Source organism: Struthio camelus, chromosome 12 (assembly GCF_040807025.1).
Source record: "Struthio camelus isolate bStrCam1 chromosome 12, bStrCam1.hap1, whole genome shotgun sequence".
In the NCBI taxonomy this organism is placed as follows: Eukaryota; Metazoa; Chordata; class Aves; order Struthioniformes; family Struthionidae; genus Struthio; species Struthio camelus.
In genome coordinates this window covers 26,647,360-26,673,408 of record NC_090953.1, presented here as the reverse complement: position 1 = coordinate 26,673,408, position 26,049 = coordinate 26,647,360, and the positions used below count along the sequence as shown (strand labels likewise).

The 26,049-nt window shown below is 56.8% G+C and overlaps 6 non-coding genes across 6 annotated transcripts; 3 read left to right on the top strand and 3 right to left on the bottom strand.

Annotated features, from left to right (window-relative positions):
• Positions 1–2,478: 2,478 nt before the first annotated feature.
• TRNAQ-CUG (transfer RNA glutamine (anticodon CUG)) lies at positions 2,479–2,550 on the bottom strand. Its single transcript has one exon. It is a non-coding gene; the product is annotated as a tRNA-Gln (tRNA).
• A 501-nt stretch (positions 2,551–3,051) lies between these two features.
• Positions 3,052–3,123, bottom strand: TRNAG-UCC (transfer RNA glycine (anticodon UCC)). Its single transcript has one exon. It is a non-coding gene; the product is annotated as a tRNA-Gly (tRNA).
• A 4,789-nt stretch (positions 3,124–7,912) lies between these two features.
• On the top strand, positions 7,913–7,984 carry TRNAM-CAU (transfer RNA methionine (anticodon CAU)). Its single transcript has one exon. It is a non-coding gene; the product is annotated as a tRNA-Met (tRNA).
• A 7,962-nt stretch (positions 7,985–15,946) lies between these two features.
• TRNAL-AAG (transfer RNA leucine (anticodon AAG)) lies at positions 15,947–16,029 on the top strand. The gene has a single exon. It is a non-coding gene; the product is annotated as a tRNA-Leu (tRNA).
• Positions 16,030–19,508: 3,479 nt separating this feature from the next.
• On the top strand, positions 19,509–19,590 carry TRNAS-AGA (transfer RNA serine (anticodon AGA)). The gene has a single exon. It is a non-coding gene; the product is annotated as a tRNA-Ser (tRNA).
• Positions 19,591–20,264: 674 nt separating this feature from the next.
• TRNAC-GCA (transfer RNA cysteine (anticodon GCA)) lies at positions 20,265–20,336 on the bottom strand. The gene has a single exon. It is a non-coding gene; the product is annotated as a tRNA-Cys (tRNA).
• Between the last annotated feature and the right edge of the window lie 5,713 nt (positions 20,337–26,049).

The window sequence follows — 26,049 nt, the reverse complement described above, 5'->3', positions numbered from 1 at the left end:
ACACACCAGCTGCCTCTTCCCTTGCCCTCAGCAACAGGCTCTGCCAGCTCACTCTGCATGGACCCTTCCCTGGGAAACCTCCCAGCACCTCTGGCTTGCCATGACCCAGGCACGAGCTGTTCCCAGTTCCAGCCTCCACCAGTTCCTCTGCATTCCCCTCTGTCCCTAGCTTACCTCTCTCTGCTGGAAACCGGGGAGGGAAAACCTCCTCTCCCCCATCACAGCGAGTCCACCTGTAAGCATGGGGCACTGCCCGATTTGAGTGCAGCTCCCCAAACGGATACCAGCGCACCAAAACTAAGCCAACAGGCACAGAAAGACAGAAAACCAGGACAATCAAGTCCACAGGCAAAGGTGAGGTTTCTGTCTTTGTGGGCTTCCGAGAACAGGAGTGTGACTCTGTAAGTGGGTGATCAGGGCACCCTGATGTCTCTCAGGGTCAGCCTTGAGTCCCTCCTCGGAGAGCACGCAAGAGCTGCCTTCGGGGGCGGGGGTCTTCATTTCTTGTGCCCATGTACTCAGCAGGTCTTGCATGCGTGCTCAGGAAGCAGCAGCTTTTCACAGCCTGCCCTAATTTTCCCCGGGTAGGAGACAGCAGCAGTGTTACGAACTATGTGTTAGACATCCACATATTCCCATGGGTCTGAAAGCCCACCAGGCTGCCTGTTGTGCCAGAGGAGGACATGAACCCTTTGGCCGTTTGCCCGAGAACCTTTTTCCCACTGGTTGCTGTACTGCTGAGGAGAGGCAGGACTGGGAGGTGTAGGGGGCGGAGGGGCAGAGGGCATAAGGCAGTATGCCAGGGAGGGTGGCAATCGGTATTTCCAGCAGTCAGCAAATACACTAGGGAATGAAGTGGGGAAGATGGATTTGATGAGTCCTTGTGCTCCTTCTGCACTTCAGTATCCTGTCTGGCCTGGCGTCTCCCAAGAGCAATGTTTGTGCCAAGAAGAGCAGACAGGCAAAAACGCGTCCTTAGTGGTGAGCGTTAATGACACGGCAGCAAAAAGCGGACATTTTGTGCTCAGCTGAGCTGTGGAAGGGCACCTTCAGTGCCCTTGACAGGCAGGGTCAAGTTGCCCGTCTGAGCCTGAATCTCAGCTGGAGACCTGGCATTCCTTTGGGAATCAGACACTCCGGGCCTTGTCTCTTTTTTGCTAAGACAGGTGGTTACTTACAGGAGGCACTGGAGGCAAGAAGCACCGGGGCTGCTCAGGAGCAAACCAAGGCCTCGTACTTACAAGCATGCAGCCAAACACCAAGCCACATCCCGTGTCACTGTTCAGTCCCCCAGTTCATGCATTACTCTTCCCAAAGCTGTACCACCCACATCTCCCAGCAGGGACTGCTGCTCGAGTTACACCATCTTTGCAGTAGGTGGAGCTCTTCTGCGGACTCAGGGCTGTTGCCTCTGCCTTCCCTCTCGGGCCAGTCCGCACCTGGCAGCAAGTGAACAGGGCTCTTCAAAGTGTCCTTCCTCCCTCTGCAGGAGCCCCTGGGCATCTGCATGCCAGGTGCCCTTGCAGGGACTCCACTGGTGCCGTCATGTTTCTGGTTCCAGCAGTTAGGGGCTCTGTCAGCTCCCCAGGAGCTTGGTATCTCACGGGCACTTATTTCAGAGCAGAGCTGTTGTGTCCCGGAAGGCCTTCAGCACTTGAGGCAGCAACGTGCCCTTGCAGCAAAGGCGGCTGGCAGCATCCTGGGCTGCGTTAGGAAGAGCGTTGCCAGCAGGCTGAGGGAGGTGTGATCCTTCCCCTCTGCTCAGCACTGGTGAGAGCACATCTGGAGTGCTGTGTCCATTTCTGGGCTTCCCGGTACGAGAGAGACAAGGCCACACTGGAGTGAGCACAGCAAAAGGCCACAGAGAAGGTCAAGGGCTTGCGCCATCTGTCATACCAGGAGAGGCTAACAGAGCTGGGATTGTCTAGCCTGGGGAAGAGAGGGCTAAGGTTTGGGGGGGAGGGGTGGGGGGGAATCTTATCAATGTGTATAAGTACCTGAGGTGGTGGACGAAGAGGGGGAAGAGGGAGTAGAGAAGAGAGAGCCAGCCGCTTCTTGGCGGTGCCCAGGGACAGGGCAAGAGGCAGTGGGCACAAGCCATGAAGTACAAGACATTCCACTTAAACACACAGAACCCCCCCCTGTTTTACTGTGCGGGGCTGTCAAACATGGGAACAGCTTGCCCAGAGAAGCTGTGGAGTCTCCATCCATGGAGATTTTTCAAAACTTGACATCACAGGGCCCTGAACAGACTCCTTTTCTTGACCCTGCTTTGAGGAGGGGTTGGACTAGATAGTCTGCAGAGGTCCCTTCCCACCTCAGCTGTTCAGTGATCCTGTGACCCTCTGCCCAAACCCGGTGCCAGGGGCACGAGAAGAGGGAAGGAAGACCGGAGTGCGTAAAGCAGTCTACCCAAGAGCAACGCAAGGGTGTAAAATGCAGTCAGCTGAGGCAGGCCCTCAGTGAAGCAGAAGCCTGAGGTCCCACTGAGACTTGAACTCAGATCGCTGGATTCAGAGTCCAGAGTGCTCACCATTACACCATGGGACCGCCTGGACACCTCTTCTTGCCGCTCTGTCGCTATAGCAGGGCTGAGCCACATGGTCCTGGCTGAGCCAGGGGCTTTCTGCATCTCCCCGGCAACGCCCATGCACAGCCTTTCTGCAGGCCCTTGAGGCACCATGCAGTCAGAAGCGGGCCCTTCAGGAGAGCAGCAGAGCCCTTTGCAGAAGCCTGTCATGCTTCTAGCAAAGGAGGTAGCACCTTCATTCTGGGGCGCTTCCTTCTGCAGGGCTATGCCTCGGGGGGCAGGGCAAGCAGCCTGGAAGCTGTGCTCGGTGACAGACCTGCTGCTTTGGCCAAGGCAGGCATTGCTGAAGGAGGAGGGGGCCCCTGTCTCTCCTGGGCTCTGTGGGGTGCCTCACCCTGCCTGTGCATGCAGCAAGGGGAGTGGCTCCCCGAGGGAACATGAACCTGTTGGGGAAACCTGGGCTCTTTTCTGGCAGGAGGTGGAAGGGCCTCTGCAGGCACCTGGGAGAAGAAAAGCGTGCGTGCGTTGGCCAGGAATCGAACCCGGGTCAACTGCTTGGAAGGCAGCTATGCTCACCACTATACCACCAACGCATGCAGACCTATGCCTGCCTCCTGCTCGTCCCAGGCACTCTCTGACCCTCGCTGAGCTTTCAAGACTATCCCGGGAGTCTGAGAGGGGAGAAAGATGCAGCAGAAGGAAAAAGAATAGGAAGCAGCATTGCCCTGCCCCTGCCTCTTCTCCTGATGCTGCAAAAACTTGCAGAAGTTTCCACATAGGACGCCTCCCTTCCCATCACAGAAGCACGTGCATCTCAGCTCTGGCCCCGTGGGAAAAACATGCCCCTGAGAAGAAAATCCATCCGTCCCCAGAGGAGAGCATGTCTCTGTCAGGAAAGGTGTGAGCCTGTGTGGCTGGGAAAGGAGAGAGGGGGTTTGCACGCGCCCTGGCGACTCTGGGGGGAAGCTGAGGATGACTAGAGGGATGGAGGGTTCACCGGGCACGCTGTTCAGCTGGAGGGACTGTGGCTGTGAGGCTTTGTCCAGGGCTGGAGCCTGGTCGCTCCAGGCAGCCCAAAAGGGGACAGGTGCCCCATAGTTGGCAGGATTCGAACCTGCGCAGGGAAACCCCCATGCGTTTCACGTCCATCGCCTTCCCCACTCGGCCACAGCTTCCTGCCCCAAACCTCTCAGCAGCAGTGATCACGTGCCCTGTGCAATGTCGTCCGGCCTGCTGCGAGTTCCAGGGCCAGGCTGCACTAGGGGGATGGGGGGGGGGGGGAGTTCTCCTTTGCACTCTTTGGACACACCACAGCTGGGCACGCACAGACCCACAGACGAGCGCATTCAGACGTGGGCAGCAGGCAGGAACATGAGGGCTGCAATACACCCCAACAGAGGCACCACACCTGGGACTCCAGGGGAAGTGTCTCACTTACCTCCCAGTGCCTGCTGTGGAGTGAGGCGGACTGGACAGAAGGTGCCACCAGATGCCCAGCCCTGGGGAGGAAGCAGAGCTGGGGAAATCCTGGAGCTTCACCTGCCTCCCCAAAGTGCAGCGTCTTTTCTCCCTGTCTGCCTGTGAGGGCTGGGGGCTCTAAGCCCTGGGCTTGGGACCTGCACTGTGAAGGAGAAGTGCCTGCATGCAGGGTTTGAGAAGCCCTGAGAGGCGTAACCCCAGGGTTACGCCCTGCACCTGGTTATCAGGGTGACACCTGCAGCAGCAGCCCCCAGCACCTGGTTATCAGGGTGACACCTGGGATATGCTGACACCAGGGCATCGTTTGACTCTCCCTCTGGTATCTCTGTGGCTGGAGGGGAGGAAGAGAAGGGAGCCCCGTGAGGCATCCCGTGATGGTGGAGTGCAAATGTGTCAGGTCTTTAAGACGGGAGGGAAAGCAGAGAGAACAAGAGTAGGAGCTGAAGAGGAAAGACTGCAAGGAACCCAAGGACCTCGGTCCTGAAGTTTTGAGATGGTGGAAAGAGGAAACACACAAACAGCGCTGTCTGCTGGTGTGGCGGTTTGTGTGGATGGTGACCAAAACTCAAGTCAAGAGGCTGATTTTGCCTGAAATCCAATCTACCGCTCCAGGGGTGGGTAGGAGGCATTTCTGTCACTTCCTTGGGCCTGGTGCAGTGTTAGGGGCAGCCACCAGGCTGTCAGGGGGCAGCAAAGGCAGGGCTGCGCCACAAGGGAGGACGAGCTGGGAGCCGCAGGTGAACACAGCACAGGCAGTGGCAGGGCCCTTGGCAGCTGGTCCCAGCCCCTGCTAGCACACAGCGTTGACATGGGAAGAGGTCTGTTAGTGGGACGTATATATACATCTATGTAATGTGGATTCCTCCAGCAGGGAGGCTTAAACACTCAGTCCGCCCAGTAGCTTGCCCCTGGATTCCTGGCATCCCCAACTGCTGGCACATGGACGTACGAGGCCCCAGAGCCCGCAGCCCCGCTCCAGTTGCTAGTACAGGCACCCTTACACTCACACTCATCCTTACACACACACACAGAGCTCTCAGTCGACCCCACGGTCCCTCTCGCAGTTGGCTGGGACTCCCCCGGTCCCTCTGGTACCCAGCTCCCCTGGGGTCTCAACCTTAGAGACACACACACACACACACACAGAGAGACAGACATACACTGAAGTGAGTCTCCCAGTCGACCCTCCCTGGATCCCACGGTCCCTCTGGCAGTCAGCCAGGACTCCCCTCACATGCCCAGTAGCCAGCTCCCCTGTGCTCTCACCCTTGGAGACACACACACATACCTGGCTCCCAGGTCACTTCACCTACTTGCCAGCTAGTCTGGCTTGATGTCTGCTAGCAATTGCACACTCACTTGCGCACCCTCGCTCGCTCCAGTTGCTCATACCCCAGGCACAGGCACCCTCTGACCCACATTCCCGTTCCAGTTTCTGGCAATCAGACCCTCACTTGCTCCAGTTGCTGGCAACGCAGACACAGGGGTCTTCCAGCCACAGGGATCTACCAGCCCCCCTGCCCTGCCCCACCCATTGCTGACACTTAAGTTCACTCATTCTGCTCTCTCCAGCTCCTGGCACCACACACACACAGAGGCCCCTGTGCGCCGTGGTCTGACTGCGGTTCATGGCACTTAGACCTCCACGCAAACACAAGCATGCAGAATAGGAAATACAGAAAGGAATTTACGAAGCTAGGACATACTGTGCTGATCAGAGGCAAGACGCGGCCAGAGAAGCGTACTGAGCAGCCCCATTCACGCTCAGCCAGCCCCTCTTTGTCCTCATATCCCTCTATCTTCCCACATTTATTCCTCCCCAAATCACCTTCCTTTGCCTTTGGTTCCTCCCCTGAAAATCCCACGTTACGTCTTATGCAATCCCCAAATGCTCTTCCCCTGCATCCCAGAATGTGCCCTGTACCTCCAGACAGAACCTCCCCTCTGGGCAAAAGGTGTCCCAGAGATCCACTCCTGTTGACTCATCGTGATGGGTTTCACACCTGGCCAATGGGGTTGATGCTGTCCTGGGAAAGCCCGGGGAGGAGCCCAGACAGGGTGTCCCTTCTCTCAGTAGGCAGGCTGTCTGGGTTCCCTCACCTGCCGTTGTGCCTCGGCACTCTTCTGTGCTTGTGGAAACGAGCCACTGATGGGCTGATTGCTTTCCTGTGATAGGCCTGGGAGTAGCTGGGGCAAGGTACTATTCGGGTTCCCCAACCAGCCAATGACTCCCTGCACTCCTTTGTGTGTGGGGGGGGTGAGCTTTGATCACATAACCTAAGAATATCAAGCCTACTCTCAGTCTCAGCTTGTGAAAACCATGGGTTCACCGTGCAATATTTAGATGGATCAACACATCAGAGCAACAAGGGCCTAAGAGTGACATGGACGACTTAATTTTGTCTCTCACTGACTGAAATGGAGTTAGAGCACCTTCACGGGTCTCTCCACTGCACGGGACCGTGCAGCGTTTGTTTCCTCCACCTGCGATAACAGTGGCACCCAAAGCTGCCTGGCGTAAGCTGTAAGTGGGGAGGGAGGGAAACAAGCCCATTTTTCAGGCGAGGTTTAAGCTCGCTGTGCCCTCTGCACCACTGCTCTCAAGGTGGTCACACCCTCACAGATTCCTCCACTGCCTTACAGGTAAGGCTGTTTTCTCCCAGACAGTTGCTCACCTCCGCTATGCAGGAAAAGGCATCCACAGTGATATTTTTCCTTCCCCTTGCGTCAGCCTGAGAGGAAGCAGTGCCCAGCTCTGCGCTCCTCTGGTTCCTGCACATGCAGGAGGCCTGGGTTTCCTTCCCACCCAGGAAGACTATGGGCTCCGTGGGGAGGGGGCGCACCTCTGGGCCCCAGGCCAGAGAGCCTGGACACCGTGTTGAACACAGCTGTGGGGACACCGCGTTGGACACAGCTGCCAGTCAGCTCACCAGCAAGGCCAAGGAGCCCTGACACGCCTGCACGGCAGGTGGGCCTGGAAGGCACATCTGAAGCAGAGCTTTGTCAAGGCAGAGAAGTCCAGGGCCCTGGGAAAGAGGGCACTGCCAGGAAAGCACCTGGGAATCGTTGCTCTAGCCTGCACCAGTTCCTTCCTAACATCACTTAACTCCTGCCATCCCCTCCCCACACAGCTTGGGGGTCCCTGAGTCCTTCCAGGTGATGGGGCTTTCCCCCTTGGCAGGGTGCCCTGCCACAACACAGTCATGTGGGGCAGCAAGGGGCCAGCAGGGTTGACTTGGTTTGGGGCTTCCTCCTTCCCTTGCTGCGGACTGAAATGGAGGTGCCCAAAACGTCCTTGGGATGGCAGCAAGAGAGCATCCATTGGGCTCAGGGGTCACTCTAGCGCAGCTCTTCAGGCTTGGCCTGGGCAGCGGCTCTGAGGAAGTGTGTCAGCAGCAGGTCACCAGCAGAGGTGGAACCTGCCTCTCCAGGGCAGAAAGCCACCGGGGGCTCCCAGGGCTCACCAAGCCTGCACAAGGAAAGCACTGTGTGCAGGAGAGGCACGTGACTCCAGGTGGAGGGGAGCCTTTTCCTGGCTAGGAGAGCATCAGACACTCATCCACTCGTTGGGAAGCAAGCGCTCCCAGCACAAAGCAGGCAGGCAGGCTGCCCCCTGGCTCTGGGGTTTCTGTCCTCCCCTGCAGAGGCAGCTCAGTTGGGCAAACACAAACTCCCCGCTTTCCCCTGGGTCTGTGCCAGGCAGGAGATGGTGTCATAAGGGCAAACCAAGGCGGCTTCAGCCCGGGCCCACGGCCTTGGGGCTTCCCGGGGGAGACTTTTTTCCTCTGTGGGACCAGGCCCAGGCAGGAGGAATGGCAACCCCCCGAGCCCAAGAGCTGGCACGGTCAGTGCCTGGGAGTGGCAGGGAGGGCCCTGCCATCTCCCCACAAAGCTGCTGGGGGGAGCAGAGTGGCGCAGCGGAAGCGTGCTGGGCCCATAACCCAGAGGTCGATGGATCGAAACCATCCTCTGCTATGGCCCTTTTGCCCCACCCCGCTCCCTGAGAGGTGGGGCCTCTCACTTTGGGCACGTGCACCAGCACTCCCCGCAGTGCTGCGCTCCAGGTCTCTGGCCAGGGCTGGTTGGTGGCTGTGCCACTCCTCAGCCCCTTGTCTGTGCTCCTCCTGCGTTCTCCTTTGCTTTCTCAGCATCTTCTCCCACCTTCTCCTTTGCTTTCTTAGCATCCAGGCCTCCAAAAGTGCCCCCGAGGGGCAGAGACTGCTGTGGTTCACAGGCAGTGGACCACAGAGAGGTCCCCCCACAAGAGTGTGGGTGTCCTGGGCACAAAGCTGTTTCTCCCTTCCCTTCAGGGAGCTAAATCCACAGCTTCCTGATGGCAGGACCCTGCCCTTGCCTTTGTTGAACTTCAGGAGGTTCCTCTCCGCCCAGCTCTCCAGCCTGTCCTGGTCCCTCGGAACGGCAGCACTGCCTTCTGGTGTGTCAGCCACTCCCCCACAGTTTAGTATCCTCAGTAAACTTGCTGCGGGTGCACTCTGTGCCTTCGTCCAGGTCATCGATGAATATGTTGAACAGGACTGGACCCAGGACTGACCCCTGCGGGACAGCGTGAGCTACAGGCCTCTGTGCCACTGACCACAACCCTCTGAGCTCGGCCATCCAGCCAGTCCTCAGGCCACCTCACTGTCCACTCATCCAATCCACACTTGCTGAGTTTACCTATGAGAAAGTGATGGGAGACAGTGTCAGAAGCCTTGCTGAAGTGCAGGGAGACAGCGTCCATGGGGATGCTCTGCCCTCATCTACCCAGCCAGTCAGGCCATCAGAGAAGGTCAAGCATGATTTCCCTTTGGTGAACCCGTGCTGACTACTCCTGATCACCTCCTTGTCCTCCACATGCTCAGTGAGGACCTCCAGGATGTAGTTGAAGAAGCCCTTCTGGTTGTCCTTGGCATCCCTTGCCAGATTTCATTCCAACTGGGCCTTAGCCTTCCTCGTCGCATCCCTGCACACTCTGACAGCGTCCCTGTATTCCTCCCAAGTGGCCTGTCCCCTTTTCCACATTCTGTAGACTTCCTTCTTCTGTTGGAGTTCTGCCAGGAGCTCCTTGCTCATCCATGCAGGTCTCCTGCCCACTTTGCTGGACTTCCTACTCAAGAGGGATGCACCCGTCTTGAGCCTGGAGGAAACGATGCTTGAATATTAACCGGCTCTCCTGGACCCCTCTTCCTGCTAGGGCCCTACCCCATGAGATTCCCCTGAGGAGGTCCCTGAAGAGGCCAAAGTTAGCTCTCCTGAAGTCCAGGGTTGTGATCTGACTTATATTACTTATTGCCCTGCTTCCTCCTCGTAGGAGCCTGAACTCCACTACAGCCAAGGCTACCCCCAGCCTTCACAGATCCAACCAGGCCTCCTTTGTTTGTTAGCACAAGGTCAAGCAGCACACCTCTCCTTGTTGGCGTCTCCACCACCTGTGTCAAGAAGTTATCATCAGTGCTCTGCAGGACCCTCCTCGACTGTTTGTGCCTAGCTGTGCTCTCTTCCCAGCAGATGTCAGGGTGGTTGAAGTCTCCCGGGAGAACCAGGGCCTCTGATCGTGAGGCTACTTCCAGCTGTCTGTAGAAGGCCCCATTGACTACTTCTTCCTGATCAGGTGGCCTGTAGTAAACCCCCACAACAGTGTCACCCATGTTAGCCTGCCCTTTAATCCTTACCCATAAGCTCTCAGCTTGCTCTTCATCCACCCCGAGGCAGAGCTCCAGACATTCTAGTTGCTCCCTCACATAAAGAGTAACTCCACAGCACCTCGCCTTCCTAGCCTGTCTTTCCTAAAAAGTGCATAGCCATCCATGACAGCATTCCAGTCACGTGAGCTATCGCACCACGTCTCTGTAACTGCAACGAGATCCTGGCCCTGCAACCGCACACAGATCTCTAATTCTTCCTGCTGATTCCCCATGCCGCGTGCATTGGTGTACAGGCATTTCAGAGAGCCAAATGGGGCATGCAGGCTTCTCAGGAGAGGTGCAAGAGGATGCTCCATAGCCATGTCCCGCGCTGTGCCCCTGGCTGCATGCACCCGCTGGAGGCATCCTGACGTGAGCAGTGTTTTACTGACTATCCTGTCTCTATAACACTCCCCTTCCCCCATCTTGCCTAGTTTAAAGCCCTCCTTGCCAGGCTGGTCAACCTGTTGGCAAAGACACGCATGCCCCACTTGGTGAGGTGGATCCCAGCTCTCTCCATCAGCTCTCTCCATCAGATCTTCAAACAGGGTCCCACGGTCATAGAAACCAAAACCCTGCTGCCAACACCAGCGGTGCAGCCAGTTAACTCAGTGAGCATTGAAGCCGTGTGGAGCAGGTGCCCAGAGAAGTTTGGACTCTCCTTCCGTGGAGAGCAAATTCAAAATGTGTCAGGGCCAGGCACTGAGCGACTGGCTCCAGCTTTGGCACTAGTCCTGCTTTGAGCGGGCAGTTGAATTAGAGGCCTCCGGAGATCCCTTCCAGTCTGTCTCGTTCCACGAATTCCCAGCTCCCAGAGAGCGCTGCACTCTCCTCCCTCCTCTGCACCACGGCAGCAAGTGAGCCTCTTCCCCACAGGAACTGGAGCTCAGTCGTTGCTCAGCGCTTGGCTCATGTCCTGTCCTTTCTCTTTGACTCCCCAGCCCCTTCCCCCCCCACACACACTCCTTCAGACTGCCACAGCCTCCCTCCGGGGGTTACTGTGGTAGAGCCCTCCCTACGCAGCCCTCCAGTCCCCAACCAAGGCAGAAGGAAGCCCTCTTGCTTCCCCAGGAACTGGCCATGGGGCGGCATTGCGGGCAAAGTCTTTGGCTTCTCAGTTCATCAGCCTTCAAAGCGCGTGGGTGTGACGCGCCACTAGAGGGGTGTCTGGGATTCTTTCGGATTCCCGAGTTAGCTGCGCTGAACCGGGGAGATTGTCATTTGTCAAGGGTGAGAATTTATTAGAGATGGGAGGTTATAACAAAGCTAAAAGTGCAGTGTAGTATAGCGAGAAATATAACAGAACTGAAAGTACATATACTTATCAGAGCTGTACGGTTAAATCACGGGTGCACGGTGGTACGGTGACCGCTCTCGCCCCTCACGGGCCACCCCTCCGGTACAGTTTTCCCCGGATTCTCCTCACCACGCTGTTGACATTAGGGGCATCCCCACTGACGGGTGGGTCCTCGGGTCTGCAGGCCAGCGGACCATGGGTCCAAGTCCGCAACAAACCCATGGGGCTTCCTCTCTTTTACACCCAGTCGAAACAACGCCAGCCCACAGGTATACAAAAGCTGTATGGCTCTAGTCAATAGCAGAGTGCATACCAACAGGTAACCTCGTGCCCAGCCCAGCCCTCGTACCCAGCATGGGTAGCAATTGTTGGTAACGGTACGCCCAGTAACAGGTCGTTCTGTGGGGGATGGCTCCACAGCCCCTAGATGTTTGTGGTGTGGGTCTGCGGTGTCACTTCTCCTTCATGTGGTCTTGTCAATCATGGGGTGGTTAGAGGGTGTGCCCCCAGGGTGCAGCAACCCCACAGCCATGGTGCACCTGGGGTTCGCTAACTCCTGGGGAGCACCCCAGAGCAAACCCCTCTTCTATGGGCTACACCATCCGGAGTCCCACACTTGCCTGTGTGGCGCCTGCCGGTGGGAAAGACATGCGTACTCTTGCCATGACTCAGGAGCACCGTGACAGCATGTTGGCTTGTCCAGAGCAAGAATACAGAGCTCAGGTGTGCTGAAATCAAATCACAGCTCCAAGTCACACTTTTCTCTCCATTCCCAGGGAGAGAAAGACACCTATATTCTCCAAGGGCAGAGCTGGATTTTTCTGAGTCACTGCGCTGAGTTTCTGGGTTCTTGGAGAGCAGTGGGAGGGTGGCCTTGGGAGACTGTTCAATGAGACCACGGGGCTATGCTGGGCCCTCTTTCTGCCTGCTCCTGGCACTGCTGAGCAGAGAGAGGGACCCCCTCTGTCACAGCCCTGAGGGCACTGATAGGCTTCAGTGCCCTGACCAGCCTCAGCTCGGACCTCCCCCCCCCACCACCATGCACCCTCTTCCTGTGGGCCCAGGAGCCCCATTTAAGCTCAGCCCTAGGCCTTTCCTCTGGCTGCGCTATGTTGTGGGAGTACTAGTCTCTGGCTCTGTCACGGCCATGTCCCTGCCTAGCCATGGACCCCATTGATCTGGACACTGACCCGCGGTCTGACGTCCCAGCCTGACCTCAGACCTGCCTTTTCACCATGGACCTGCCTGGTGATCACTGGACTGCGTCTGACCCTCACCACCCTTGCCAGACCCAATTCTGACCCTGACCCTGAGCTGCAGATTTACTTCCCAGCTTGACCTCGGACCTGCCTCATCACCAGGTGAACTTCCCTGGTGATCTGTACTCTTTGCTGAGCCTCGCTAGCATCTCCAGGCCTGCCCTGTTTGCCTGGCTTGGTGGCGGTGGGAAGGGACCCTGGCAGGCAAGGTCCTTGCCCAGCCAGTCGTGTTATCGCACCCGGCTCCCCATCCCTTAGGGATCAGCCGGCGCTTGCTGCTCCCGGACACTCAGGCTCCTCCTCTAAGAGGCTGGAGCAGCACGGGGTCTGAATGGTGAAAAGCTTTTAAAGAAGCTCTGAAGGTGCCCCTCTCTTTCCACCTTGGTTTTGTCTGCAGTACAGGAAAACAGTGACAGATACCACACAAAAAGCCACTTTTTGGAAGCTGTTCCCCTCCATTTCTTGGTTCTGCAGAGTGGCCTGCAGTGCTCCAGCTGTTGTAAATTCAGCTGCAGAGAGCCTAACGGAGCTGGCCCCTGACCTGCCACCATGGTGCCTGTGTCAAGGGGTCCGGTGGCCTCCCACTTGCATAACCAGGGGGGCACCCAGACCCACATCCTGAGGCAGCAGGAGGTCAGTAAGCCCTCAGTTTCCTGTCGGCTTGCGGAGATGTTTGAGGCTAGCAGAGCATATTTTGTGCATGCGCAAGTCAGGGCTTGTCTGAAAGCGTGGCTCACTCGCTTGCTCACCCAGCGCACGGTGTTTGGCCCTGCAGAAAAGCCAGCTGGACAGGAAAGCGCCCTGCAGAGGCGAAAGCCGCTCTGTTTCTGGCCATGTCCTCTCTCTGCTTCCCTCGTGCTTTCTCCGGTGCTTATGTGGGCCCATGATGAGTGCAGCTTCACGGAGCTGCACCGGGAGAAAGTAACTCCCCACGTAAATCAATGGTTCCCAACCAGCATCACCCTCTACACCAGCTCCCTGTCAGGAGAGTGTCAGAGCCAGCGTGAGGGACAAGGTGGGATTGGGACAGAGGGGCATGTGGCCATCCCTTTCAGCAGCAGCTACTTGTGGGACTGGCACAGCCGTAGCATGGCCTTATCCCGTAATAGCAGGGCTCACCGTTTCAGGAGTCGCTAGTGATAATCGCTCTCGTTGAGCCAAGCTTGCCTGTACAGTCTCTGCAAGCGTGTGCGTGTGTGTGTGCGCGCGCGCATGGGTGGGCGGGGGCAGGAGGTGGGGAGGGGGCCTTGGCAGTGTTCCTTTACAGTGCAAGAAGGGAGATGTGCCCACAGGCTCCATTTGCACCCCAAGCTGTGTGGGGAGGGGATGGCCACACAGGAAAACCCAGAGCCAGGCAGGGGGTGGGGGCACATGAGAGATCCACCCCGTTCCCAGGGTTCCCCCATTCCCGTTCATTCCCCCAGGGAAAGAACGCTCGCTGTCCCTGTCTTCTGGTGGCCCTCAAGACCGTGGAAGCAGATTTGGCATGCATGGTATGGGCAAAACAGCAGGTTTAGCTTGTGGTCCACAGGTTTAGGCTGTGTTGATCAAGCACAGGGCTGCCTGGCAGGTCACCCCAGACAGCGCTGATCACATGCTCTGCAAACCTCATTATCCCTTTTATCATTTCCAGACCTTTCCTTCTGCTGGCCTTTGCCCTCCCTTTCCAACCCCAGGCTCCTCCCAGATAAAATACCTCTAATTGCTTTTCCCACAGTGGCCCCAGTTGTGCGGCATCTGTACCCAACACTGGTATTCCCGGCACCGTTACCTAGGAAATCTGGCCTTTACACGGGATGACTGGTATGGTTACTTTTGGAATTGAAGGAGAGCTGGTGTCTGCTCCACACTGAGCACAAGCATCCACTCTATCCCTCTTTCACAGCCCATTGGGTCGAGCTCCCCCACGGATGCCACTGATGCCACCAGTCCCGCTTTCATTTTTCTCCACCAAAGTGTCCCCATGCTTTTTAAAGTGATCTGCCAAAGCTTAGCCCCACCTCGACCCCCTGCAAATGCTTGCAGCCTAAGGGGAACGAACATTTTTCCTGGTACGGGGTTAAAACAAAACAAAACACTCATTTTCACAAACACAAAGGAGCCCCTGTGGGAGAAGCTAGTTTGCGCTAGCACTGCCAGCCTTGCATGACGTTGCTCCCCCAAAACATGCCCAACATTAACCCTCCCCACGCAAGTGGGGGACCAGGGAGGCCACCGGACCCCTTGACACAGGCACCATGGTGGCAGGTCAGGGGCCAGCTCCCTTAGGCTCTCCGCCTGATGCTCTCTTGCCTGCGCATGCAGGGAGGCTGCAACAAGGGGAGTGGCTCCCCTCAGGGGATGAGAGCTTGCTGGAGAAAGCTGAGCTGTGTTCCAGCAGGAACTTCCCTGAAGGAGGTGGAAGGGCCTCTGCAGGCACCTGGAAGAAGAACGTTTTGTCCGTGTTGTCTGGGAACAAAACCTGTCCTGCACTGCTTGGAAGGCAGCTACGCTCACCATTGCACCACCAGCACATGCGGACCCAGGCGTGCCTCCTGCTCCCCACAGCTCATGAACTGGCTCTGCCTCCTCCTTCCAGCCCCCCTGCACACACATTTCCTCCTCTCACAGTCTCTCCAGGCTCTTCCTCATCACCTCAAAACCCTCACACCTGGGGTGGGGGTGGGGGGGGGCCGTGCTTTCTCTCTGCTTTCTCTTCCTTCTTATACACCTGACACATTTCCTCTCCACCATCACTGGATGCCTCACACTGCTCCCTTCCTTTTCTCCCCTCCCGCCATGGGGATGCCGGAGGTGCGAGTGAAACCACCCTCCAACAGCAGCTAACTGTAACAGAAGAGCTTGGAGGTGGCACCCACCTGCCATCAGCAATGATGCCACCATCATGTCCTTGTCTTTATCTTGAAGTGAACCAACATGTTTTTCCTTCTACAGCACAGTATTTCTAATAAAATAAAATGAAGTAAATCTATGATAAATCTAAAGACCATAATACCTGCGAGTGTCACCACAGACAGGATCTTTGCATTGAGCCGTGTCCTGACTGGAGGTGCATCCAATTCTGTATCAGCTTGAGGCTGTCAGCATCAGAAGGGGCATTAGATTTTATTACCTGCTATTACCTTCCACTGGGAGAAGGCACCTGCACCTCCTGGTGCAGAAAGCATGGCCAACCCTTTCAGCAGCAGCTACCTGTGGGACTGGCTCAGCTATAACGTGGTGCCACGGGCTTGTCCTGGGTTTGCACTGCAATAGCAGGACTCACCATTTCAGGAATTGCAGCAAAGTGCCTTGTTCATGGCCCTTCCAGTGGCATGTGGCACATGGCCAGCTCAGGTGGCTGCAGCACTGGAGCCCAGCCCTGTTGCAAGCATAAGGCAAATGCCGAGCACTGCTGGGCCATGGCGGGGCCATGGCTGGGTCGGCAGTCTTGCTTCTCACTGCCCCCTCGCACTCGCTGACAGCAGGTCTCACCTCTCAGAGATGGGAACAAGCCAGAGACAGGCTCCTGAGGGGACAGCCTTCAGGGTAGGAGCTGCCTTCCAGATGGTAAAGCCACGGGAGGAGTGGAGCGGTGCCCCAGTCTTCTGGGGTCTGCACCTGCCTGAGGAAGGACAGGCAGCCTCCATGCCCAAAGAGAGGCCATCTCCTGTGCACAGAGACTGGCCTACCAAATGACAAAAGAGCTAACAGATGGGTCAGGATGGCCGAGCGGTCTAAGGCGCTGCATTAAGGTTGCAGTCTCCCTGGGAGACGTGGGTTCGAATCCCACTCCTGACAGGCTTCTCTGGGGGTCCCTTTTCCTTCCCCTCATTGGAGGCAGACACTCTACAGCCGGAACTTTCCTCCTGGAAATCCTTCTCTGCATGCTGTGCTCTCCAGTCTGTGTCCCACAGACAGACCCACAGCTCCCCACATGCCACAGCTTGCGGTGAAAGAGCAAGGGGAGTTCAGCTCCTCGGGCCAGATCTACTGGCTGAACCCTCGGGAAGACAGAGGCCGCCTCCTTCTTACAGGTGCACAAGGAAAGGACAAGAGACAATGGGAACAAGCTGCAACAAGGGAAATTCTGATTTGATATCAGAAGAGGGAAAAAAAGCATGGTGGGTGTGGCTTCCTCCTGGAACAGGCGGATTCTCCCTCACTGGGGTTTTCAGACCTCAACTGGACAAGGCCACAGGCAGCCTCAAGTAACTCTGCAGTCAGCCCTGCCCGGAACTGGAGGTTGGACTACAGACCTGTAAGCTGCCTTCCAAGCTAGATTTAACTATGACTACCTCATTCTTTGTGCTGTTGCTCTCTTAAGTGGACACCCTGTATTTCATGTATTTACTGTACAAGTCATAGTCAGGGTTTGAGATATAATGCTGTCCTCGCGGGGGATGGTGGGAGGGATGGCAGCGGGGTGGGTGCGTGTGTGTGTGTGGTTATTCACAGGAGACGGAGCTGCTGTGCGAAAGTTTCCTGTTCGCGCAACAATGCCACCTCACTGCCTGCCCTGGGGAAAGGACTGAGTGCAGGAAAGGGCCTTTGGAGAAATGCCTTTGCTCCTGGCTTTCTCTTTGAACAGGTGCAGAGTCAAACGGAAGTGAGCAGATGGTCACTAGAGTGAGAGCCCAAGAACACCGACTTCTCTTTCTCATTCTGAGCTCAGCTGTTTCATATGTGTGGTAACACCCAGCTAGTTCCAGTTTGCTCTGCACAAGCCAAGTGATCAGAATGTGCTTGACTGCCCCAGTCAGAGCACAGGGCCTGGCTGTGTGCAGGGGACACCGCCTGCTCTGAGTTTTACTTCACCCCCAGGGACTAGAAACCCCTTCTGGGCAGAAACAGTGGAAGGAGGAAAGGAAGTCTCTCTCCAGGCTCCGTGCGCTGTAAATCCTGGACGGAGAATTAACTGTTGATGCTGGTATTTACCTCTCCTCCCTCCGTAGACGTTATCCCATAAGCCTGGGATCTGCTCATCAGTGCTGGGATCCTCACTGCCCTGTTCTGAGCATCACCTCCTAGCCCACCTGTGTGGCTCGGAAGCTCAGCTGGCAGAGCCCCTGGCTGGTTCTCTGGGGGTGCAGGGCTCAAGTGCCTGCTCAGGTGAAAGTGTTCCTCTTTGCTGGTTACATGTCTCCTCTCTGACTAAAAGCAGGTAACATAAAAGATTGACTGCTGGGGTGTGGGTGTGAGGGGATGAGCAGCAACAAGTAAAATGCAGGCAGGGCCAGGACTTGCCAGAGAAGTCCTTCAGCTGGGAAAGATCTGGGAAAGGGTGCAGAGGTGAGGTGAGAGGACCCAGGTCCCTTATCCTCTGGGAAAGCAGCTCTCACCATCCCCACCTACTGGCTCGTGCTCCTGGGGAGGCTGCAAGGAGACCTGCTTTCTGTGCACTCTGTTCAGCCTCTCAGTGTCTTTTGGGGTATTCATTTTGTGGGTGCAGGATTCCAACTGCTGTCCTCGTGATTGTTAGGAAGTGATGGTGAAACGTCCGTGCTGTCAGGCCTGCAAAACGCATGGACACAGTGATACGAGCATGACTGATCCACCCCGTTCCCGGGGTTCCCCCATTCCCGTTCATTCCCCCAGGGAAAGAACGCTCGCTGTCCCTGTCTTCTGGTGGCCCTCAAGACCGTGGAAGCAGATTTGGCATGCATGGTATGGGCAAAACAGCAGGTTTAGCTTGTGGTCCACAGGTTTAGGCTGTGTTGATCAAGCACAGGGCTGCCTGGCAGGTCACCCCAGACAGCGCTGATCACATGCTCTGCAAACCTCATTATCCCTTTTATCATTTCCAGACCTTTCCTTCTGCTGGCCTTTGCCCTCCCTTTCCAACCCCAGGCTCCTCCCAGATAAAATACCTCTAATTGCTTTTCCCACAGTGGCCCCAGTTGTGCGGCATCTGTACCCAACACTGGTATTCCCGGCACCGTTACCTAGGAAATCTGGCCTTTACACGGGATGACTGGTATGGTTACTTTTGGAATTGAAGGAGAGCTGGTGTCTGCTCCACACTGAGCACAAGCATCCACTCTATCCCTCTTTCACAGCCCATTGGGTCGAGCTCCCCCACGGATGCCACTGATGCCACCAGTCCCGCTTTCATTTTTCTCCACCAAAGTGTCCCCATGCTTTTTAAAGTGATCTGCCAAAGCTTAGCCCCACCTCGACCCCCTGCAAATGCTTGCAGCCTAAGGGGAACGAACATTTTTCCTGGTACGGGGTTAAAACAAAACAAAACACTCATTTTCACAAACACAAAGGAGCCCCTGTGGGAGAAGCTAGTTTGCGCTAGCACTGCCAGCCTTGCATGACGTTGCTCCCCCAAAACATGCCCAACATTAACCCTCCCCACGCAAGTGGGGGACCAGGGAGGCCACCGGACCCCTTGACACAGGCACCATGGTGGCAGGTCAGGGGCCAGCTCCCTTAGGCTCTCCGCCTGATGCTCTCTTGCCTGCGCATGCAGGGAGGCTGCAACAAGGGGAGTGGCTCCCCTCAGGGGATGAGAGCTTGCTGGAGAAAGCTGAGCTGTGTTCCAGCAGGAACTTCCCTGAAGGAGGTGGAAGGGCCTCTGCAGGCACCTGGAAGAAGAACGTTTTGTCCGTGTTGTCTGGGAACAAAACCTGTCCTGCACTGCTTGGAAGGCAGCTACGCTCACCATTGCACCACCAGCACATGCGGACCCAGGCGTGCCTCCTGCTCCCCACAGCTCATGAACTGGCTCTGCCTCCTCCTTCCAGCCCCCCTGCACACACATTTCCTCCTCTCACAGTCTCTCCAGGCTCTTCCCCATCACCTCAAAACCCTCACACCTGGGGTGGGGGGGGGGAGGCCGGAGCTGGGCCATGGCTTCCTTGCAGTCTTTCCCCTTCCACTCCTACTACTTACTCCTGGGCTCTCTGCTTTCTCTTCCTTCTTATACACCTGACACATTTCCTCTCCACCATCACTGGATGCCTCACACTGCTCCCTTCCTTTTCTCCCCTCCCGCCATGGGGATGCCGGAGGGAGAGTGAAACCATCCTCCAGCATCAGCATATCCCAGAGGCCAGCCTGACAACCAGGCACTGGGAGCTGCAGCCATCGCCCTGGCACCATGTCTCTCAAGGCCTCTCCAGCACTGGCTGCAGGGGCCTCTGGTGCCTGACTGTGTGGTGTCCACAGAGTGGAAAGGACATGCCCCAGCACAGCCTGGCCCTCAAACTCCCCGGGAGCCAGGTGCCACAGCACAGGGCACCCGCTCACTGCTGCAGAGCAGTTTGGGGCAGGTAGTTGTGGCCGAGTGGTGAAGGCGATGGACTAGAAATCCATTGGGGTTTCCCCGCGCAGGTTCGAATCCTGCCAACTACGGGGCGCCATCTCCTTTTGGGCTGCCTGGAAAGGCCACGCTCCAGACCAGCCCTGCGGGTACGGAGGGTCCCTCCAGCTGCGCAGCTGCACAGCAGCACAGCAGCACAGCAGCACGTCAAGCCCGGTCACACAGCAAAACACCCACCCTCCCTCTACGGCTCTGCTCGCTCCTCCCCCCCCCCCAACTTCCTGCAGTCCTGGCAGGCACAACACACCTTTCCCAGGTGCGAAAGGATGAGATGACAAAGGGTGCGTTTAGCCTGTTTAGCCTTTAAGCTCCACTTTATGGGAAAAAAGCCGGTGGAAGCCAGACTCAGCGTTAACCGGTGACATTGGTAGACCTTCCCTCTTGTGTCACAGACCCTGACCTGTGTGCTAGACAAGGGCAGGAGGTTTCCCGGTGGGTTTCTCTCAGCTCATGCCCTCCAGCTCCCGACAGAGCAGTGGCAGCACAGCCCCTGGGAAGGAAGAGGGGCTGCTCTTGCCCTCCCTGGGAGGTGCAGCACCTTAAGGAAAGGGGAAACCCCAAGGGTGTCATGAGGCGAGAGCCCAGAGAACGAGAAGCCGAGACAGGTCCATGCTGGGCTGTCTGTCCCCCACAGCCTTCCCACTGAGGGATGGGGAAGCAGGCCGCCAAGGCACAGGAGAAGCTCCAGGAAGAAAAGCAGCAGTGGAGGGGGCACCTGGAGTTGAACCAGGGACCTCTTGATCTGCAGTCAAATGCTCTCCCACTGAGCTACACCCCCTGCATCATGCACACCACTGCTGGACTCCCCATGCTCACGTCTGCACGCCCAGCCTTGTCCCTCTTGCTTTTGCTTTTTGCCTCCTCTTCCTGGCTGCTCCCCGCTCTGGCGTGTGCATGGGACAGGCAGCCAGCAGCCACAGCCACAAACAGCTGGCCCACACACCAGCTACCTCTTCCTTCGCCCTCACCAACAGGCTCTACCACCTCAGCCTGCACGCAAGCCACGGCTTCCCTGCTGGGAGCTGCGAGCAAGCACAGCCCAGGCAAGGGCAGGGCCCTTGGCAACCAGGCCCCGTCCCACAGTCTCCAAACAGGCTCCACAGTTCCTGGCTTTGCTGTAGCTTTGCCATATTCCTGGCCGGCCCTGCGAGCCCCTGTAGCAAATGCAGGCTGGGCCCTGTTCTCCCAGCCATCGCTGGCTCAAGGCCTCTGACCCTCCTGCATGTCTGCCCTGTGAGCCCTTGTCCCCCTCCTCCTCAGTGCAGCGGGAAGTGACGCTGTGGTAGAGACAACCCGCTCATGATGAGAAGTGGACAAAATCTTCTGTAGCAGCCCAAGGAGGTTTCCAGGTCACAGACTCCCTTTCCTCATGGGGAAGTCCAGCTCCCCAGCCTCTGCCACGAGGGCAACATGCTGGGACTCAGGTAACCCCTGGGGGCTTGTGGAGGGAGTCAGGGATGACTGCTTAGCACAGGAGGTGAAAACAGGGACAGGCGAGAAAGCACAAATAGAGCCTCACTGTCCAGGCATACCGCAATGGTGGTAGGAAAGGCAAAGCTTGGCCTGCGTTGGAACTGGCAGGGCACATCAAGGACATAAAGAAGAGCTTTTACCGCTGCAAATGCTGTTGCTACCGCTGTTCACCTTGAGCCTAGCAAGGCCTTTGTCAAGGCCTTGTCTCTCACAGCATCCTTCGAGCCAGACCGGTGAGTTACGGCCTGGAGCCTGACGACGCTAATGTGAGGGGAAAATGGGGTGGACCGTTGGGCTCAAAGGCCTTTACTCAGTGGGAAAAAGGGCCATCTGGCGACTGCTTCCTAGTGGCCTCCCTCAGGGATCAGTCCAGATGCCAAAAAGCTTTAGGCTTTTTATGGGCGACCTGGACAGTGGGACAGAGGGGCCTTTCAGCAGGTTTGTACAGCAGGCCAGACTGGGTTCTGTTCCCTCAGGACAAGTGCAATGGCAACAACCTGGAGAGAGCTAGTGGCAGAGGAAGAGGCTGAGGGTCAGGCCTGCAGCACAGGCCATATGAGGAAGGTTGAAGGCATTGTTTTTGTGGCGCCTGGAGGGGAGAAGGCAAGGAGGGGAGGAGGGGATCACACTGCCGTCTCCCACCAGCTACAGCGGGTTATGGAAAAGGCAGAGCCAAGCTCTCCTCAGAGGTGCACAGCAAAACAGCAAGGGGCACAGTTCCAGGTGCAACCAGGGAGATGTCAACTGTCTCTTTGGAAGAACAAGTCACAGGGAGCACGGCACAGCCCTGGAAGAGGCTGCCCATGGGAGAGTGGCGTCTCCCTTCATTGCAGCGTTCAGAAGCTGGCCGGGCAAGGCCCTGAGCCTCCTGATGTCGCTGGGAAGTTTGGCCTGATTGGAACGGGGCGTTGGCCCAGAGGGCCGCCAGAGATCCCTTGCAACCTGAAACAGTTTGGGCTGCACTGAGTCACGCAGGCCCTGGACCAGCAGCAGAAAGGCAACAGCTTTAAAGGCAGGAGCAGGAGATTGCATAGTGGCACCAGTTGTTTCAGGAAACGTCCCTCAGGAAGGAGGCAGTTGTGGAGGAGCGAGGCCAAAAACCCTGGTATCGCTGGCACGCCTGAAGCCAGGACACCGTCTCCACCCAAGTCAGCAGCACACCGACGCACGTTTCCCTGGAGTTTGGGGGTTTTCCCCGCTCTTCCACGTTACGAGGGCTCCCATGTGTTCCAGGAGGCTGAGTCAAAGCCTATTTGGAATTAAAATGCCTTGAGTGGGCCACTCCATCCACGGCCCAGGAAAAACATCTGTGAGCTTTTGCCTCACTGCTCTGACCCACTCCTAAAAAAGCAGGCCATCCAGGCTTTTGGCCCTGGGATGAACTTGCTAAGGAAAACGGGTCAATTTGGGTGTGGAGTCCCTTTCAGGGAAGGGCACAGGAACCTCTTTGGTCACTGTCCCACGCCTCGGTTCTGCACTCCCCAGTCAGAGCCCCGGGCTGGCAAAGCATGAAGCCCCCGTCAAGTTCTCTAAGGACATACCCATGGAGATCCCCAGGAGTGACTGTCTGCCCTTCCTCCCTTGCAGGGACCTGCCTTGCTCTCTGCCCTCCTCTTCCTCGTCCAGAACCTGCTATCGTTCCCTGGGCCCTAGGCAGTGGAATCTGGCTCTGGTGTGGCCTGACTAGCGCCAGCAATGTCCTCAACTCTGAATACTGGGAATGTTCCCCAAGTTTCCCTGGGGAACGAGGTCAGCCACACCCCACTTCTCCTCTTCCTGTGGGCTGGATTGCTGTCATGGTGGTGACACAACTTTGATACGCGGGCTGCCTCAGCTTGGCAGGTGAATGGAAATGTTTAGGGACTTTACCTCTTTCCCGTTTCAAGGGGGTAGTTGTGCGCAGTTGGGAAGGCGAGGGTTCTTTCAGGCAGAAGGGGGAGATCTGTGTTCAGCTGCAGGGATGCCTGCACACAAGAATCTGCGCCTCCAGCGGATCGTCCCTAACCAAATAGCCAAGTGCATCCTCTGCCACCTTGAACGCAGCTTGAACTGTTTGTTTTGGCAATCTGGTACGACCAGCCTGTCCACCGGTGCTTGAAACCCACCGTAATGGGTCGTATTCCAAAAGTGGGTCAGCGTCCCTGTGCTGTGTTACTCGGAGGGCGTGGGAGCTTGTATGCACGCAGTGTGTTGTTAAGAGGTGATTGCTGCGACTTCTGTTCAGCCCAATCTTTTTCTGCTGTGACAATCTGATCAGTTTCCATCCTTGCTGCTTCACCCAGAACTGCACCCGGACCTGGGGCAATAAGCAGTGGGCTAAGCAAATCTTTGCTGCCAGGCCCTCAAATCCAGCCTTAAGGTGAGATGTAACGCTTGTTGTGCATTTTAAGAAAACCAGCCGCAGGCCCCTCGGGGACACGCAGCTAGAACTGGATTTGGAGGGCACAGAGAAAGATGAGGAAAGAAAAGAAAGGCTGATCTGGTGGGGGTCTTGAAAGGGCTGGAGGCCTGAGCGCACTGAGTTCCCAGCTCCACCTCACAGAGCCAGGCCTCGCCATGCTGCCTCTGGCTCTGCTGCACTCTGAGCTCCTCGAGAAAGAGCTCGTGCTCGTCCGCTCTGCTGAGTCTCCTGCTGACGGCAGGACGGTTTGGGGGTTAGGAATTGCTGTAGGTAGGATGTGATTGCCACAAGGTAGAGCTGGAATGGGAAAAGGCAAACGCTTTGCATGCCGCTTGTCCTGGGGAAACGGGCAATTCTCTGTGCCTCACTCAACCCAGGAAACATGTGTCTTGGTCTCTGTGCTGCTTTTTTTCCTTTTTTCCTTCCTGCTCATTAAAGATGTTGTGCAGCATAGCTGGAGACTCGTGGTGGTGTTTCTTTCTCCGCCAGCCTCCGTTAGCCACCCGCTCTGCACAGGAAAGCATTCCCCCCTGTCCTGAGCTTACCTCTCTCTGCCAGAACCTGAGGAGGGAAAACCAAGGATGGAGAATCCACAACCTCTCTGGGCCACCTGTTCCAATGTTCAGCCAGCCTCACGCTAAAGAAGCATTTTCTCACGTTCAAGCTGAATTTCCCGTGTTCAGTTTGTGTGCGATGACTCTTGCCCTGTCAGTGGGCACCACCGAGAAGAGGGGCACCACTCCCTTGGTCTGTCTTCGTTCGACCCTCCCGTTGGATAGTTATACGCACTGGTAAGATGCCCCGTGAGCCTTCTCTTCTCCGGGCTCAACAGTCCCGACTCTCTCAGCCTCTCCTCATATGAGAGGTTCTCCAGGCCCCTAATCATCCTTGTGCCTCTTTGCTGGACTCGTGCCGGTAGGGCCCTCTCTTTCTTCCACTGCGGAGCCCAGAACTGGAGACCGCGCTCCAGATGTGGCCTCTGGAGCGCTGAGTAGAGGGGAAAGCACCACTTCCCTTGACCTGGTGGCAACACTCTTCCTCACGCAGCCCAGCCTACCGTGGGCCGCCTTTGCCACAAAGGCACGTTGCTGGCTTGTGGTCAGCTTGTAGGGTGCCAGGACCCCCAGGTCTTTTCTGCAAAGCTGCTTTCCAGCAGGTCGGCCCCCACCATGCCTGGGTGTTATTCCTCCCCGGGTGCCTGGGGTTATTCCTCGCCGGGTGCAGGGCGTTGCACTTTGCCTTGCTGAACTTCCTGCGGCTCCTGTCTGCCCGTTTCTCCAGCCTGCCGAGGTCCGTCTGAACGGCAGCACAACCCTGTGGCGTATCAGGTACTCCTCCCGGTTTTCTCTTATCAGCAAACTTGCTGAGGGTGCATTCGGTCCCATCATCCAGGTCATTAATGAACAAGTTGAGCAGTATTGGGCCCTGTATCGACCCCTGCGGGGTCAATACCAAGCCTTGGCCACACCAAGCCTTGTGTCCGTCTTTCTTTTGCCTTTTGTTTCCTCTTCCTGGCTGCTCCCTACTCTGGTGTGTGCACAGGACAGAGAAGCAGCAGCCACAGCCACAGTCAGCCAGCCCACACACCAGCTGCCTCTTCCCTTGCCCTCAGCAACAGGCTCTGCCAGCTCACTCTGCATGGACCCTTCCCTGGGAAACCTCCCAGCACCTCTGGCTTGCCATGACCCAGGCACGAGCTGTTCCCAGTTCCAGCCTCCACCAGTTCCTCTGCATTCCCCTCTGTCCCTAGCTTACCTCTCTCTGCTGGAAACCGGGGAGGGAAAACCTCCTCTCCCCCATCACAGCGAGTCCACCTGTAAGCATGGGGCACTGCCCGATTTGAGTGCAGCTCCCCAAACGGATACCAGCGCACCAAAACTAAGCCAACAGGCACAGAAAGACAGAAAACCAGGACAATCAAGTCCACAGGCAAAGGTGAGGTTTCTGTCTTTGTGGGCTTCCGAGAACAGGAGTGTGACTCTGTAAGTGGGTGATCAGGGCACCCTGATGTCTCTCAGGGTCAGCCTTGAGTCCCTCCTCGGAGAGCACGCAAGAGCTGCCTTCGGGGGCGGGGGTCTTCATTTCTTGTGCCCATGTACTCAGCAGGTCTTGCATGCGTGCTCAGGAAGCAGCAGCTTTTCACAGCCTGCCCTAATTTTCCCCGGGTAGGAGACAGCAGCAGTGTTACGAACTATGTGTTAGACATCCACATATTCCCATGGGTCTGAAAGCCCACCAGGCTGCCTGTTGTGCCAGAGGAGGACATGAACCCTTTGGCCGTTTGCCCGAGAACCTTTTTCCCACTGGTTGCTGTACTGCTGAGGAGAGGCAGGACTGGGAGGTGTAGGGGGCGGAGGGGCAGAGGGCATAAGGCAGTATGCCAGGGAGGGTGGCAATCGGTATTTCCAGCAGTCAGCAAATACACTAGGGAATGAAGTGGGGAAGATGGATTTGATGAGTCCTTGTGCTCCTTCTGCACTTCAGTATCCTGTCTGGCCTGGCGTCTCCCAAGAGCAATGTTTGTGCCAAGAAGAGCAGACAGGCAAAAACGCGTCCTTAGTGGTGAGCGTTAATGACACGGCAGCAAAAAGCGGACATTTTGTGCTCAGCTGAGCTG